General features: G+C 45.8%; 1 non-coding gene across 1 annotated transcript; it reads right to left on the bottom strand.

The window, feature by feature from the left end:
• Positions 1-11,854: 11,854 nt before the first annotated feature.
• On the bottom strand, positions 11,855-11,940 carry trnastop-uca (transfer RNA opal suppressor (anticodon UCA)). The gene has a single exon. It is a non-coding gene; the product is annotated as a tRNA-Sec (tRNA).
• Positions 11,941-15,335: the final 3,395 nt, after the last annotated feature.

The following is a 15,335-nucleotide window of genomic DNA, read 5'->3' as shown; positions in this document are numbered from 1 at the left end:
CCTGCAGGCTGGGTTTTTGCGACTCATGCACAAGGACCCCGAGGTCCCTCTGCACCGTCGCCTGCTGCAGTTTTTCGCCACGTAAGTAATAGTCCTTCCTACCATTCTTCCTACCAAAGTGGACCACCTCACACTTGCCAACATTAAATTCCATTTGCCAGTTCCTGGCCCATTCGCCCAGCCTATCTAGATCCTTCTGCAGACTCTCCACACCCTCCGCGCAATTTGTCGTTCCACCAATCTTGGTCTACCCCCCCCGTGTATTTATCCAAATTGCTTTTTAAATGTTGCTATTGTACCTGCCTCAACCACTGTCTCTGGCAGCTCATTCCACAAACGCACCATCCTCTGCATGAAGAAGTTGCCCCTCAGGTCGCTTTGAAATCTTTCTCCTCTCACCTTAAACCAATGCCCTCTAGTTTCCAATTCCCTTTCCCTTGGAAAAAAAGACTATGTGTGTTCATCCTATCAATGCCCGTCATGGTTTAATACACCTCCCTAAGATCACCCCTCATTCTTCATGGAAATAATCAAACAATATTACACAGGCAATGTGGCCCAATATACTTGTACTGGGGTTTTGGGATAGTCATCCAATCGATCCCACTTCAATGTTCTTTCTCCACAACCCTGCAAAAATCTTCCGATCAAAGGTTTATCCAATTCTCACTTGAATATTACCATTACTGCTCAGGCTAACTCTTCAGCACAGAACTGAAAGGGTGCTGCATTGTCAGAGGTGCTATATTTCAGATGGAATGGTAAACTGAGGCTCCATCTGTCCTCCCAGCTGGATGTAAAAGATTTCATTCTTGAGAGGAGCAGGACAGTTCATCGAATCATAGAATCCCTACGGTGCAGAAAGAGGCCATTTGGCCCATCAAATTTGCACCGACCACAATCCCACCCAGGCCCTATTCCCATAATCCCATGCATTTACCGTAGCTAGTCCCCCTGACATTAAGAGGCAATTGAACATGGCCAATCCACCTAATCCACATGTCGTTGTACCTGCCTCTACCACCTTCTTCCCAAAGATCTTCCCAATGTCCCAGCCAATATTTATCTCTCAACCATGATGCAGAGATGCCGGTGTTGGAGTGGGGTGGGCACAGTAAGGAGTCTCATAACACCAGGTTAAAGTCCAACAGGTTTATTTAGAATCACGTGCTTTCAGAGCTCTGCTCCTTCATCAGGTGACTGATGAATGAAGGAGTGGCACTCCGAGAGCTCATGATTCCAAATAAACCTGTTGGATTTTAACCTGATGTTTGAGACTTCTTACTACCTCTCAGACGGCATCATTAAAACTGGTTACCTGGCCTTTATTAAATTGTTTGCGACATTGAGGAGTATGTTGTGTACACTTGGGCTGTTTTTCTTAAATTACAAATGTGACCATTCTTCAGAATTACTGATTTGGTTGCAAAGTGCATTGGAAGGTGCTGAGATTGTGAAAGGCAGGTAAACTATCCATCATCCAAAATTCTGTGGGATCGATCGCGTTTTGGATTTTAGATCATCTCAGGATTCAGATATTGTATAAAGGACTAGGCCTCCTTACACTACAATAGTCAAATCCTAGGCTAACTATATTCTAAAGTAAATGTAATAGCTAGAAAAGTAAGATGTATCACTGAATAATAAGTACAGGGTACCTGTAATAAGTACTCAGCCATGGTGCCATCTTTGACTTTGCTATTGGGAAAGTGGTCAGAACGTGCAGACAAACAACTAGGCTTTCCACATTAAAGATTGTGTGCGGTCAGCAAGTTCTGTATTGACTGGGGTTGCATTGCACGGCCCAGGGAGTTCATAGAATCATAGGATCCCTACAGTGAGGAAGGAAGCCATTTGGCCCATTAAAGCTGCACTGTTAGCAATCCCACCCATGTCCGGTCCCAGTAACCCCACCCTGCTAATCAGCTGACACTAAGGGACAATTTAGGTTGACCAATCAAGCTAACTCGGACTGTGGGAGGAAACCTGAGCCCCCAGAAGAAATCCACACAGACACGAGGAAAAGTCTACGCAGACCTGAGGCCAGAATTGAACCTGGGTCCTTGGCACTGTGAGGCAGCAGTGCCAAGCACTGTGTCAACTTGCCACAGAACCCGCACTAAAGGTTGGGAACTGTCGGCACGGGTCACAGAGTTCCCATGCTAAAGGTTGGGTGTTGTCAGCAGGTTTTGTATTGGCTTGAGTTGCATTGGCACGGGTCAGGTAATCCTACAGTAAAGGTTGGGTGTGGTCAGTGAGTCTCGCGTTGGCGCAGGTCACAACCTCTCCGGTCAGGAATTTTGTGCACTAATTCTTGATGAGGCTCAAAAAAGGTGCAGTTTTTGAAATGAGTTGGATTTTTGGATCTCCGGATTAAGGACATGCGATTTCCTTTCTTTTCCCTTGTCCCAAGTTCCCCCTTCAATTGTATCCAGATGCCCCGTTCCCCTTACCATTCAAGACTTGGCCTTTGGCCTAGGACCACTCAATCCCTTCTGTCCAATGGGTCTGTTAGAGTTTGGATATGCCAGTGAGGAATATTGGGTGGTCCCCACTGCCCCTGATGAAGGGAAGAAGGGGCAAAAAGTATTGGGGAGTGAAGGGGACTGAAGAAAAGGGTGTAAAAGGGGTGATTGAGAGGAGGCAGGAAGTAGGTAGGAAAATATGTGCATCTGGCCTTGATTAAAAGAAAAGCTTCTCGAGTTGAAAGGATGAAACCACTCCACCACCCGATTTCCCAGTAAATTCCTACTGAGTGAGTAACCAATGTGGAATAAAGTGTTAGTCACTGATCAGGAATTCACGCAGTGAAGAACTGTAACGTGGTGTCAGTTGTCCAGTTTCTGGCATCTTTCTTGTGGTGGAGGCTGAGTCTGGCCTGCTAACTGCTCCTTATCGTTATTAACCTTCCTGGGCACTGAGTTGAATGTCTGCCAAGAAATTTGGCTCGAAGAATTGAAAGAAAGATTTGCATTTGTACAGCGCTTGTCACAAACATCGGACACCTCCAAGCACTTTACAGCCAGTGAAATACTTTTGGGACGAAATTTTGCAGCTCACCCCAGTTTCGTTCACTTCAGAGTCAAAGGAGTCTTAATTGGTTCACCGCACCTAATGACTCCCGTCCCCCCGCACATTGCAACAGTACCGTAAATTTCCGCCAAGTTTAATCATTGTTTTAATGTAGGAAACTCTGCAGAAGATTTGTGCACAGAGCCCACAGACAGCGATGTGATAATGATTTGATCATCTGTTTTTTTATGTCGACTGTGGGATACCTTTTGATCTGGGCACCAGGGATACCTTCATTCCCCTTTCATAATAGTGCCATTGCGACCTTATGCACCTCCCCAAGCAAGCGGATAGGATCTCAGTTTAATATCCCACCTGAGAGACAGCATGTCTGACAGGGAAGCACTCCCTGCACTGAAGTTTCAGCCTTGCACCTTGCACTCAGCCTCTGGAACCCAGAGACTTGTGATTTAGAGATAAATCTGCAACCAACTGACCCGCAATGGCCATGGTTAAACCAAGCTTTGTGGACCCTGTGCATTGGGAAACTGGCAACACTGGGTTAGTATTCAGGATAAAAGCAAATGACTGCGGATGCTGCAATCTGAAACCAAAAGGAAAAAATGCTGGAAAACCTCAGCAGGTCTGGCAGATTCTGTAAGGAGAGAAAAGGAGAGAAAAGAGTCCCGATGAACCTTTGTCAAAGCTTTGTCAGAGCTTCAACAAAAGGTCATCGAGGGCCTCAGAATAAAAGGATGATCCTTTAGAACGAGATGAGAAGAAATTTTTCAGTCAGCGGGTGGTGAATCTGTGGAATTCATTGCCACAGAAGGCTATGGAGGCCAGGTCACTGAATATATTAAACGCAGAGATAGATTCACTAATGTCCTTTAGGAAGGAAAACTGCTTTCCTTACCCGGTCTGCTCGACATGTGATCCCAGATCCACAGCAATATGATTGACTCGTAAATGCTCTCAGGGACGGGCAATAAGTGCTGGCCCAGTCAGTGATGCCCACGTCCCATGAAGGAATAAAATAAACAGTGTTAACTGTTCACTGTGTGCTATTCACAAGCCTGGGCATGGTGTCTGAGAAAGAGGAACCAAACTGAAGCAAGACGCTGTGAGTGTAAGAGCAGATGTTTAAAGCATTGTAAATAAAATTCCTGTTTCAACATCAACACCAGTGTCATCTCTGCGTATCTCTGCAATGAGCATGGGTTCTGCGTGTGGTTGGGACAAAATGAATTGTTCCCCTTGTTGCCTAAAACATTTATCTCTCTGGTAGAGAAAGACATTTACCGGTTTAATAACTATGGTGGCACAGAGGTTAGTACTGCTGCCTCACAGCGCCAGGGGCCCGGGTTCGATTCCAGCCTTGGGTGACTGTCTGTGTGGAGTTTGCACATTCAGACATCTTATATGTAATTGCTGTTTTGATGTGTGGAGGTGGCGAGGGTTTGCCTCTCCTGTGGGAGAACTTCCTCAGAATCTGGTTTGTCCCTCAACTGTCGAGAAAACACACTCAGCACTAAATTCCGCAAAGCCGTCATGTTTGTGTTTGTTGTTCCGCTCTGGGACACTTAAGCCTGGTACAAGTCACTTGCGAGCTTTAACTGGATTTTTTTTCATCTCACTCCCCTTCATCTCTTGAAGTTGTTGATTCATGATATTGGCAGCTCTCCAGCCTTCCACTCGCTCACTCTTCATATGTGAATTTAAACAGTGCGTGTTGACAGGGTTATCTAACATTGAGTTACCATATCTGCATTTATCTTTAACTGTACATCCCTACCCCCCCCACACCGCCCCCACCCCCAACCCCTATCTGCATCCACTTTGCCCAGTTCCACACCATCCCCCCCCAACCCCCATCAACACTGAGGCAAGCCCTGACCTGTACAATGATTAGCACTGCTGCCTCACAGCACCAAGGACTTGGGTTCAATTCCAGCCTTCGGTGACTATCTGTGTGGAGTTTGCATATTCTCCCCATGTCTGTGTGGGTTTCCTCCAGGGTATTCTGGTTTCGTCCCACACATGTGTAGGTTAGATGGATTGGCCATGCTAAATTGCCCCGTAATGTCCAAAGGTGTGTAGGTTAGATGGATTGGCCATGCTAAATTGCCCCGTAATGTCCAAAGATGTGTAGGTTAGATGGATTGGCCATGCTATATTGCCCCTTAATGTCCAAAGATGTGTACATTAGGTGGATTGGCCATTATTAATGCACGGGGTACAGAGATAGGACTGGGGTTTGGACAAAGGTAGAGCATTCTTTCAGAAGATCTATGCAGACTTGATGGACCAAATGGCCTCCTTCTGCACTGTAGAGATTCTATGGAATATGTCACATCATCCACTGACCATTCTCCATTTGTTTCTAAAGCCACCATCAACATCCTTGTTGAGTGCAATCCCACATCATTGGTTGTCTTCTGGCACCTTACACAAGTACCCTTTATCATGGATAACAAATGTAATGTAACAGTTTACATAGATGGCTGATAATTAACAGCAGTAAAACTTAAGACTCTTATCATTTCTTCCCTTGGAAAATATAACTTTCTTTCTCTAATACCAAATTAACATAGTCATACGGACATACGAACAAGGAGAGGAGTAGGCCATTCAGCCCCTCAAGCCTACTCTGCCAATAAGATCATGGCTGAACTGATGTCAAGCTCAAGTCTGCACTCAAGCCCTGGAGTAGGACTTGAATCCAGAAAGTTGTGATTTAGGAGTAAATATGAACATAGAACACAGAACAGTACAGGCCCTTCGGCCCTCAATGTTGTGCTGAGCTATGTCCGAATCCAAAATCATGCTATCCCACTCCATATCACTCAGGTGTGCTCCATGTGCGATCCAATAACCACTTGAAAGTTCCTAAAGTGTCTGACCCGCTATCATAGCAGGCAGTGCACTATCTGAGTAAAGAACCTACCCTGGACATCTCTCCTATATCTCCCACCATGAGTCTTATAGTTATATTCCCTAGTAACAGCTACACCCACCCAAGGAAATAGTCTCTGAACGTCATGCTGATAGCCTTTCACCCTCTTGCTTCCCAGGAATTGATTCACCTCTGCTTTAGAAATATTCAAAGACTTTCCTTCCACTGTCTTTTGAGGAAGTCACTTGCAAAGATGCATGACCTTCTGAGTGATAAAAATTTTGCCTCACCTTCATTTTAAATGGGTGCCCCTCACTTTTAAACAGTGACCTCCCTTTGCTCTAGATTCTCCCAGAAGAGAAAACATACTCTCCACCTCCACCCTGTTGAGACCCTTTTACAGATGCACCAAAGAACACACTCTTTCTGGTTGTATCACAGCTTGGTATGGCTTCTGCTTTGCAAGGCCACAAGAAACTACAAATGATCATGAACGAAGCCCAATCCATCTCATAAACCAGCTTTCCATCCATCGACTCTGTCTACACTTCCCGCTGCCTCAGCAAAGCAGCCAGCATAATCAAAGACCTAACGCACCCCAGACGTTCTCCACCTTCTTCCATTGGGAAAAAGATACAAAAGTCTGAGATCACACACCAACTGACTCAAGAACAGCTTCTTCCCCAGACTTTTGAATGTACCTTCCTCGCATTAAGTTGATCTTTCTCTACACTCAAACTCATTTGGAATGCGTGGCACAGTGGCATAGTAGTTAGCACAACTGCCTCACAGCACCAGGAACCTGGGTTCGATTCCTGTCTTGGGTCACTGCCTGGATGGAGTTTGCACATTCCTCCTGTATCTGTGTGGATTTCTTCCCACAGTCCAAAGATATGCAGGTTAAGTGGATTGGTCATGCAACATTGTCTCTTAGTGTCCCTTAGGGGGACTAGCTGGGGTAAATGGATGGGGTTATGGGGATAGGACCTGGGTGGGATTACGGTCGGTGCAGACTTGATGGCCTCCTTCTGCACTGTAGGCTTCTATAACTGTAACACCACATTCCGCACTCTCTCCGTTCCTTCTCTATGAACAGTATGCTTTGACTGTATAGCGCGAAAGAAACAGTACTTTTCTCGGTATACTAGTAATGTGACAATAATAAATCAAATCAAAGGATCTTCCATGTTTCAATCAACCCTCTCCAATAGACCAATGGCAGATAGTAAGTGTGGGAGAATTTTCTGGTTGAGCCTTGTAGTGGAAAGAATGTTGGAGCCTCTCCCATCACTATCCAGGCCACAATATGTCTGCAAAAAGTTTAAAATGCTACAGCGTCTCCAACTCCCTGGGTGGGATTTTCCAATCATCTCGCCCCAAAATCGGAAAATCCCACCCGAGGATCTTTGCATGGTCCGTGTCCGTCCCGCAACACTTCCCACGGTGGGTGAGACAGGAAAACTTCCCCCCATGAGTCAACTGTAATACACACAACCAGCTCTTCAACCAACCTTTCAACATTAGTATATCCTCATGTGGCTTAATGTCAAACTTTGTTTTATAAAGTGTTTGCTTTATTTATTCATTTGTGAGACATGGGCATCGCTGGCTGGCCAGCATTTATTGCCCATCCCTAGTTGTCTGAGAGTCAACCACATTGCTGTGGATCTGGAGTCACACGTAGGCCAGACCAGGGAAGGACAGCTGATTTCCTTCCCTAAAGGACGTTAGTGAGCTAGATGGATTTTTCTGACGATTGACAATGATTTCATGGCCATCAGTAGATTCTTCACTCCAGATTTTTTTTATTGAATTTCGAATGTCAGTATCCACTGTGCTGGGATTCGAACCCCGGTCCCCAGAACATAAGCTGAGTTTCTGGATTAACAGTCTGGCAATGATACCACTCGGCTCTTCCTTCCCCTCATGATGTAGAAGGAGGCCATTCAGCCCATTGGTCCTGCACTGACAATGATCCCACTCAGGCCCTATTCCCGTAACCCCATGTATTTACCCTGCTAATCCCACTGACAATTCGGGGCAATTTAGCATGGCCAATCAGCCTAACCCTCACATCTTTGGGCTGTGGGAGGGAAATCGAAGCACCCGGAGGAAACCCATGCAGACACGGGGAGACCATACAAACTCCACACACACAGATTTATGAAATGCCTTGGGCACATTTTGTTATATTAAAGATGCTATACAAATACAAGTTGTTGTTGTTTTGTATCAATTACCCATTAATGTTAATCAGAGACCAGATGTTGGAAAGAGTGAGGGAGAAGCCACTGCTGGATGAGGTGGGGTGAGTGAGTGTTCCCCTAACCTCCACACCCTCCTGTCATGCATACGGGTCACCTTACAGGTGGATAATTTAAAGCGAGGAGGCACTATAACAAGCAAACAGTTCAGGGTATGCATCCCTTGTCAGAATCCAAAAGGCGATCAAGGATTACTGAACCCCCAACTCAGATAAACGTGGCTGGTCATTTTGTGGCCCAATTTTAACTCGTCACATCGCTTTGGGAATGTGCAAAGTTATATTTACATACCCAGAAATAAAGCTGGTCTCCGGGCAGTGACAGGGGAAGGAAAAGGCAAATGAGGTAAAGGCAATCTCTGCGCTGCTGTTAAATGATACTTTATTCAAGTCTTTCGACACTGAAGCATTACGTTCCCTTTGCAGTTGCTGGTGTTCCCTGAACCCAGCCTCTGTGAGTCTTTAAACACTTTGTGATCACAAAAGACAAAACTTGTTTTTATTTAACATGGGATTTTCAGCGGACTTTCAACAACCACATTCATCAGTGAAGACTATAAGTCCATCAGATCATAAGACATAGGAGCAGAATTAGGCCACTTGGCCCATCGAGTCTACCCCGCCATTCAATCATGGCTGATATTTATCTCATCCCCATTCTCCTGTCTTTTCCCCATAACCCCTGATCCCCTTATTAATCAAGAACCGATCTACTTCTCTCTTTAAGACATTCAATTGAAAGTCTTTGATGTGCCTTACCTTTAATATACAGAATGACTGTTAAAGTGACTGAATAAATCAATGCCTAAATCAACTTGGGATTTCAGCACTTTTAATGGAATGTTGTGGTATCGATTTAGTGATTCCATTCGTTTTGGTCCCTGAACACTAAAAATTATTGTACTCGATTATAGAGAAAAAAAGTCATGCTTTTACAAATTGCACATTCAGCCCAACGCAACTGATGAATTATTTGGTGAAATCCAGTCATTCTTCTGAACATGTCAAAGACGCTGAGAATCACAGAATCCATGGAATCCCTACAGTGCAGAAAGAGGCCATTTGCCCAATCGAGCTTGCACCCATTCCCTAGCCCCGCATTCCTACATATTTACCCTAACTAGTACCCCTGACACTAAGAGGCAATTGAGCATGACCAATAAACCTGACCTACACATCTTTGGAATATGGGAAGAAACAGGAGGATGAAGAGACATAGGGACAACGTGCAGGCTCCACACAGACAGTCATCTGAGGCTGGAATTGAACCCGGGTCCCTGGTGCTGTGAGGCAGCAGTGCTAATCACTGTGCAGCATTCCGCTCCTAAGTGGGCAGAAGCGTACTTTTCAGTGGTGACAGTTTAAGGAGAGATTGTTGGCCGAGACACTGACGGGACTTCATTGCCTTTGTTTGGGTAGAACCTTTGGCATCTTTGAACTGTATTTCGACTTGGCCAGACACCTCTTTGCAACTTCCAACTATGTGACCTTGGGGCCAGCCTAGTGTCTGTGCTAAGATCCTGAACTGGGTAGAGGTGTGGAGGTAGGGTCCTGAACTGAGGGGAAAAGGAGCCACCGGTAATCGTATAAAAGAACCAAAACATAATCTGACCTCAGAATTATCAAACTTCAAATATATATACATTTTCTTTTAGAATAGTATCATAAAATCCCCACAGTGCAGAAAGAGGCCATTCACCCATCGAGCCTCTGCCGACAACAATCTTTGGACTGTGGGAGGAAACCAGAGCAACCCCACGCAGACACGGGGATAGTGTGCAAACTCCACACCGACAGTGACCTAAGCCAGGAATTGAACCCGGGCCCCTGGCGCTGTGAGGTAGCAGTGCTAACCACTGTGCCACCGTACCACCCCTTTTCTTTAACAAGATCTCAAACTCAAGGTCATTCCTAATGGAGTTGAGTTGGAAGACTGTGAGGACCCAGCTGGCACTGAGAGAGAAGGAACAGCCTTACCTCGATCGAAATCTCAGAGTCGCTTTGTCCTGAGACCAGGAGGGAACCGTGAAGCATAAACTCGACCAAAGCCTGAGGGCCGGCGGAGGGAACTCGGTGCTATGTTAGTCCAGCGACGAGAAGAAAGCGAGGTGGCTCTAAAGAGAGCAAATGGCAACAGTTGTCTTTTTAAGAAGCTAGGGCTTGACTTGGGGGTGGGAGGGAGGGAGGGAGGGAGGGAGGGGGCATGTGGTGGGGGATGGGTGGGTGAGGTGGGGAAGTGGAGGGTGGGTTTACAAATTACAGTGTTCCCTGGTGCCCAGGCTCAGGCAATGGAAATTAAAAATTGAACATGTGTCACTCGGAGAATTATCCCTGCGCATTAGGGCTTTCCGAAGCTGCTCACATTGAAGGGGACAAGGGCTGCACACAGCCTGCACCGACTGGATTTGTTTAGCAGAGCCTGCACCTGCTGACAAGCGAGCGGTACAAGGACAACTGGAGGAGACCCTTTCCGTGGTCCCCACTGAGGGGACGGCTGCAGATTTACTCCTGTCGCCTGTCAGCCGCCCACTCAATTAAAGGGGCAATAAAAAAAGATCTCTGGGCAAAGCACAGGAATGGGAAGAATGAATGTCAAAGACTCGACAATGCAGCAGCCGCTCCGTGAATTCTTTACCTTCAACTTGTTCGGAGCTTCAGTTTGTCGCCGCTGATCTGTCCAAAACCCATTTGCCGTCTGCAGATTGGCCGCTGCGTTTCCCCATGCGCAGCGGCGTTGACGCTTTCGGAAGTATTTCATTGGCTGCAAAGCTCTTTGGGATGTCCAGAAGTCAGGAATTGCCCCATGTGAGGGCAAATCATTTCCAAAATTTCCATTTCCGAAAGTCCCACGGAATGACCAATGAGACGCAGAGTGGGATTTTCCATTCCTGCCAGTGGTGGGAATCCTGGTGGGGGGGCAGGCACTGAAGTTGGTGCGATGAAAAAAGTCACTTTCCCACCATTGGGAATTTTGTCTGGAACTTTGTCCCCACCATCCCAGACCTTGGGGGCAAGTTAAAGGTAGCGGGTCAGATTTCCCATTATTCTATGTTGGGAACGAACGGTTGCACTCATCTGCATCTTTTTTGATCTGATTTGATTTATTATTGCCCCATGTATTAGTATACAGTGTAAAGTATTGTTTCTTGCGCACTATACAGGCAAAGCATACCGTTCATAGAGAAGGAAAGGAGAGAGTGCAGAATGCAGTCCTAGTGTAGAGAGAGATCAACTTAGTGCGAGGTAGGTCTATTCAAAAGTCTGATGGCAGCAGGGAGATGGTGACTGTTCATTTAGAGATCAACTCAGTGGAATTACGCTCCCCCCTCCAAATCAAATATCCCAGCATCCAGAATTCACAACTGTCTCATTCTCGACTGTATACAAGCGACTTGCCAATGGCAAGCTTCACTTTATCAACGACTTTGAGTTTCGTAGATGTTGCTTTCTCCTCCTTGGGGTCCTTGTAGGTGATTGGGGAATAGAAGTGGGGAAAATTTCTCTGTTCGTCTTCAAAATGGCACCGTTGGATCTTTTCCAAACAGCTTAGGGAACATGGACAAGGCCATGTAACACCTCATCAAAAAGTCGGAACATTCAGCATCAGAGTGTCAGTTTTGTGCTCTGGGGGGTAACTTGCTCCCATAACCTTGGACTCCGATGTAACTATGCTACAGTTTGAACGTCTGAAAGGTGGAATTGAGCCACTCTGTCACTAGAGAGCTAAAGGTTTGAAGCCTGCAGCCCAAACCATGAGGGTCACTCGGACTGAGCCACAGGGGAAAGCGCATCTCATTGTGAAATCCTCAAACTGTTACAGGACCTTAAAACTGTGGCATGCCTTCACCTGTTTACAGCATCTCCAAGTTTTAACTTTTAAAATGCTGTCTGCTCACTATCAGGGAGCGGCATGGTGGCACAGTGGTTAGCATTGCTGCCTCAAACGCCAGGGACCTGGGTTTAATTCCCAGCTTGGGTGACTGTCTGTGTGGAGTCTGCACGTTCTCCCTGTGTCTGCATGGGTTTTCTTTGGGTACTCCGGTGTCCTCCCAAAGATGTGCTGGTTAGGTATATTGGCCATGCTAAATTATCCCTCAGTGTACCCAAACACGTGTCAGAGTGTGGCAACTAGGGGATTTTCACAGTAACTTCATTGCAGTGTTAATGTAAGCTTACTTGTGACAATAATAAATAAACTAAATTCCTGGTGGTCTCCTTTAGTTGTCCTGAATAATGCTGTTAATGAGCTTGACAGGCTAGCTACCGAACCCAGTCAAATGCAGCAAGACTTGAACAATATCCAGACTTCAGCTAACAAGTGGCAAGTAACACTGGGTGCCGCACATGTTCCATTGATAATTCTCAGCAAGAGAGAATATAACCATCTCCCCATGAAATTCAATGGCATTACCATCACTGAATCCCCTACAGGGGGTTACCATTGACCAGAAACTGAACTGGACTAGATATATAAATACTACAAGGAGAGGAATTCTGCAGTAACTCACCTCCTGACTTCCCAAAGTCTGTCCACCATCCACAAGACACAAATCAGGAGTGTGATGGAATACTCTCCACTTGCCTGGATAGGTGCAACTCCGACAACACCCAAGAAGCTAAAGACGAAGTATTTGATTGGCATCCCATCCACAGTTATCTATTCCCTCCACCATTGATGCACAGTGGCAGCAGTGTGTACCATCCTCAAAATGCACTGCAGGGACTCACCAAGGCTCCTTAGACAGCACCTTCCAAACCCACCTGGAATTACAAGGGTCAGCAGATACATGGGAACACCGGCATCTGGAGGTTCCCCTCCAAGTCACTCACCGTCCCGATTCTTCACTGCCACTGGGTCAAAATCATGGAACTCCCTCTCTAACAGCACTGTGAGTATACCTACACCTCAGGGACTGCAATGGTTCAAGGAGGCAGCTCACCACCACTTCCTCAAGGAAAGCAAGGGTTGGGAAATAAATGGTGATCTAGTAACACCCACATCTGGTGAATGAATATAAATCTGCATCTTCTAAGCAGGTCACCTTGCTTGGTCCCATATCCGTAAAAATGGCTCAGAGATGGGATGGAGCCAGAGAACCAGCATGGTGTCCAGTGAGGCTAATATGTGGTGCAGCTCATCCCTTCCCCCAAACTCAGCCCACGTGGCGTGGAGAATTCAGCCCTCACTGTTCCTCTGTTTATGGAGCGCTTAAAAAGTGAATCTCGCTAACACAGGAAATGGTTGAGGCAAATAACTTAGCCATAGAAGTTTACAGCATGGAAACAGGCCCTTCAGCCCAACTTGTCCATGCACCCAGTTTTTACTACTAAGCTAATTCCAATTGCCCGCATTTAGCCCATATCTCTCTATACCCATCTAGCCCATGTAACTGTCTAAATGCTTTTTAAAAGATAAAATTGTACCAACTTCTACAACTGCCTCTAGCAGCTTGTTCCAGACATTCACCATCCTCTGGGTGAACAAATTGTCCCTCTGGACCCTTTTGTATCTCTCTCCTCTCACCTTAAACCTTCTAGTTTTAGACTCCTTACCTTTGGGAAAAGATGTTGACTGTCTACCTTATCTACACCCCTCATTATTTTATAGACCTCTATAAAATCACCCCTCTGCCTCCTACACTCCAGGGAAAAAAGTCCCAGTCCATTCAGCCTCTCCTTATAACTCAAACCATCAAGTCCTGGCAGCATTCTAGTAAACTTTAGCTACACTCTTTTTAGTCTAATAATATCCTTGGCTGCTTTCATAGGGAAATTAGATGACTACTGGAGAGAAAAGAGGATAGAAAAGGGAGGAAACTTGTGTGGAGGAGGCAAAAACTGGTCAGGCCAAATGACTGTACGCTCAAGTAATTCAAGGTTCGCACATGAACAATGCGGGACGAGGGGGTAGAAAAGTGCTGTCATCACCCCTGGAGCCCACTGGCACAAAGAGCTTGAGGAAAGTCCCTGCCAATCTTGCCTACATAACCGCAGTCACTGTGCTGGGTATCAATCCCAGACATCACTAGATCTGAGAGTGGATGTTGAAGCTGATGAAACTAATTTTCCTTTGGATCTTCTCAACTGGCAATGATGCTCTCTAGAGGCACGATAAGGCTCAAACCAAATGGACAACTATGAAATTCTAGTCTCCTCGGGACTGAAGACAATTTGCAAATACACTCCAATGACAACTAGATCTATGAGAGGAGCCATCGGACACTCATGAAGAGATTAGCAAAATATACTCAACCCCCTTGTCCTCAACCCACATAAATATGAAGGGTTGGTATTAATCAGTGTTAGCACTGCTGCCTCACAGTGCCAGGGACCTGTGTTTGATTCCCGGCCTCTGGTCACTATCTGTGCGAAGTCCGCATGTTCTTCCTGTGTCTGCGTAGGTTTCCTCCAGCTGTCCCGGTTTCCTCCCACAGTCCAAGGTGTGTGGGTTGGGTGGATTGGCCATGCTAAATTACCTCTTAGTGTCAGGGGAACTAGCCGGGGTAACTGCATGGGGTTATGAAGTTAGGGCGTGAGTGGGATTGTGGTCGGTGTGGACTCGATGGGTCAAATGGCTTCCTTCCTGTAGGGATTCTATGATTCAATGTTCACCAGTACAGAGAAATAGAGAAAATAGAGTCAATAAATTGTCGGATTTTTTGCACTTTTAGTAGGAAAAAAAGACAGTTTTTCTCAAGATGTTTCACTGAAGCCTAAGCAAGTCAAAGGACAAAATCTAAGACTGATTGAGTCTCTAGGAAGAGATACCGGGGGCAAGATAGAGAGGTTTAGTAATTGAATTCCAGATTATAAAGTCTGTTCAGGTAATATTGGGAATAAAACAAAGAGTTATATGCGCTGCTTGCTACAAAAGGCAGATAAGTCATTCCACCTGGAAATTCTACACAACACGCGACAGATGGAAAAATGCAAAGTGCCAAAATGACAGATAATTAACACCAGAAAAGGTACATTTCACACTCTCTCAACAGTTCCAGAAACACCCCCAAATCTACCTGTCAAACTTAAGGTGAGGGTAACAAAAAATAAATAAATGAAGCAGACGTGTAAGAGGTATGCTCAGTTGTTTAGACACTTGAGGAATGTGAGAGACATTGAACAGCGACTTTGTTGATGTGTAGAAGGATTTGCATTTATATACCA

This window comes from Carcharhinus amblyrhynchos, chromosome 26 (genome assembly GCF_965287045.1).
Source record: "Carcharhinus amblyrhynchos chromosome 26, sCarAmb.v2.hapA, whole genome shotgun sequence".
Lineage (NCBI taxonomy): Eukaryota > Metazoa > Chordata > Chondrichthyes > Carcharhiniformes > Carcharhinidae > Carcharhinus > Carcharhinus amblyrhynchos.
The sequence above is the reverse complement of the archived record's forward strand: the minus strand, read 5'-3'. Positions and strand labels throughout refer to the sequence as shown.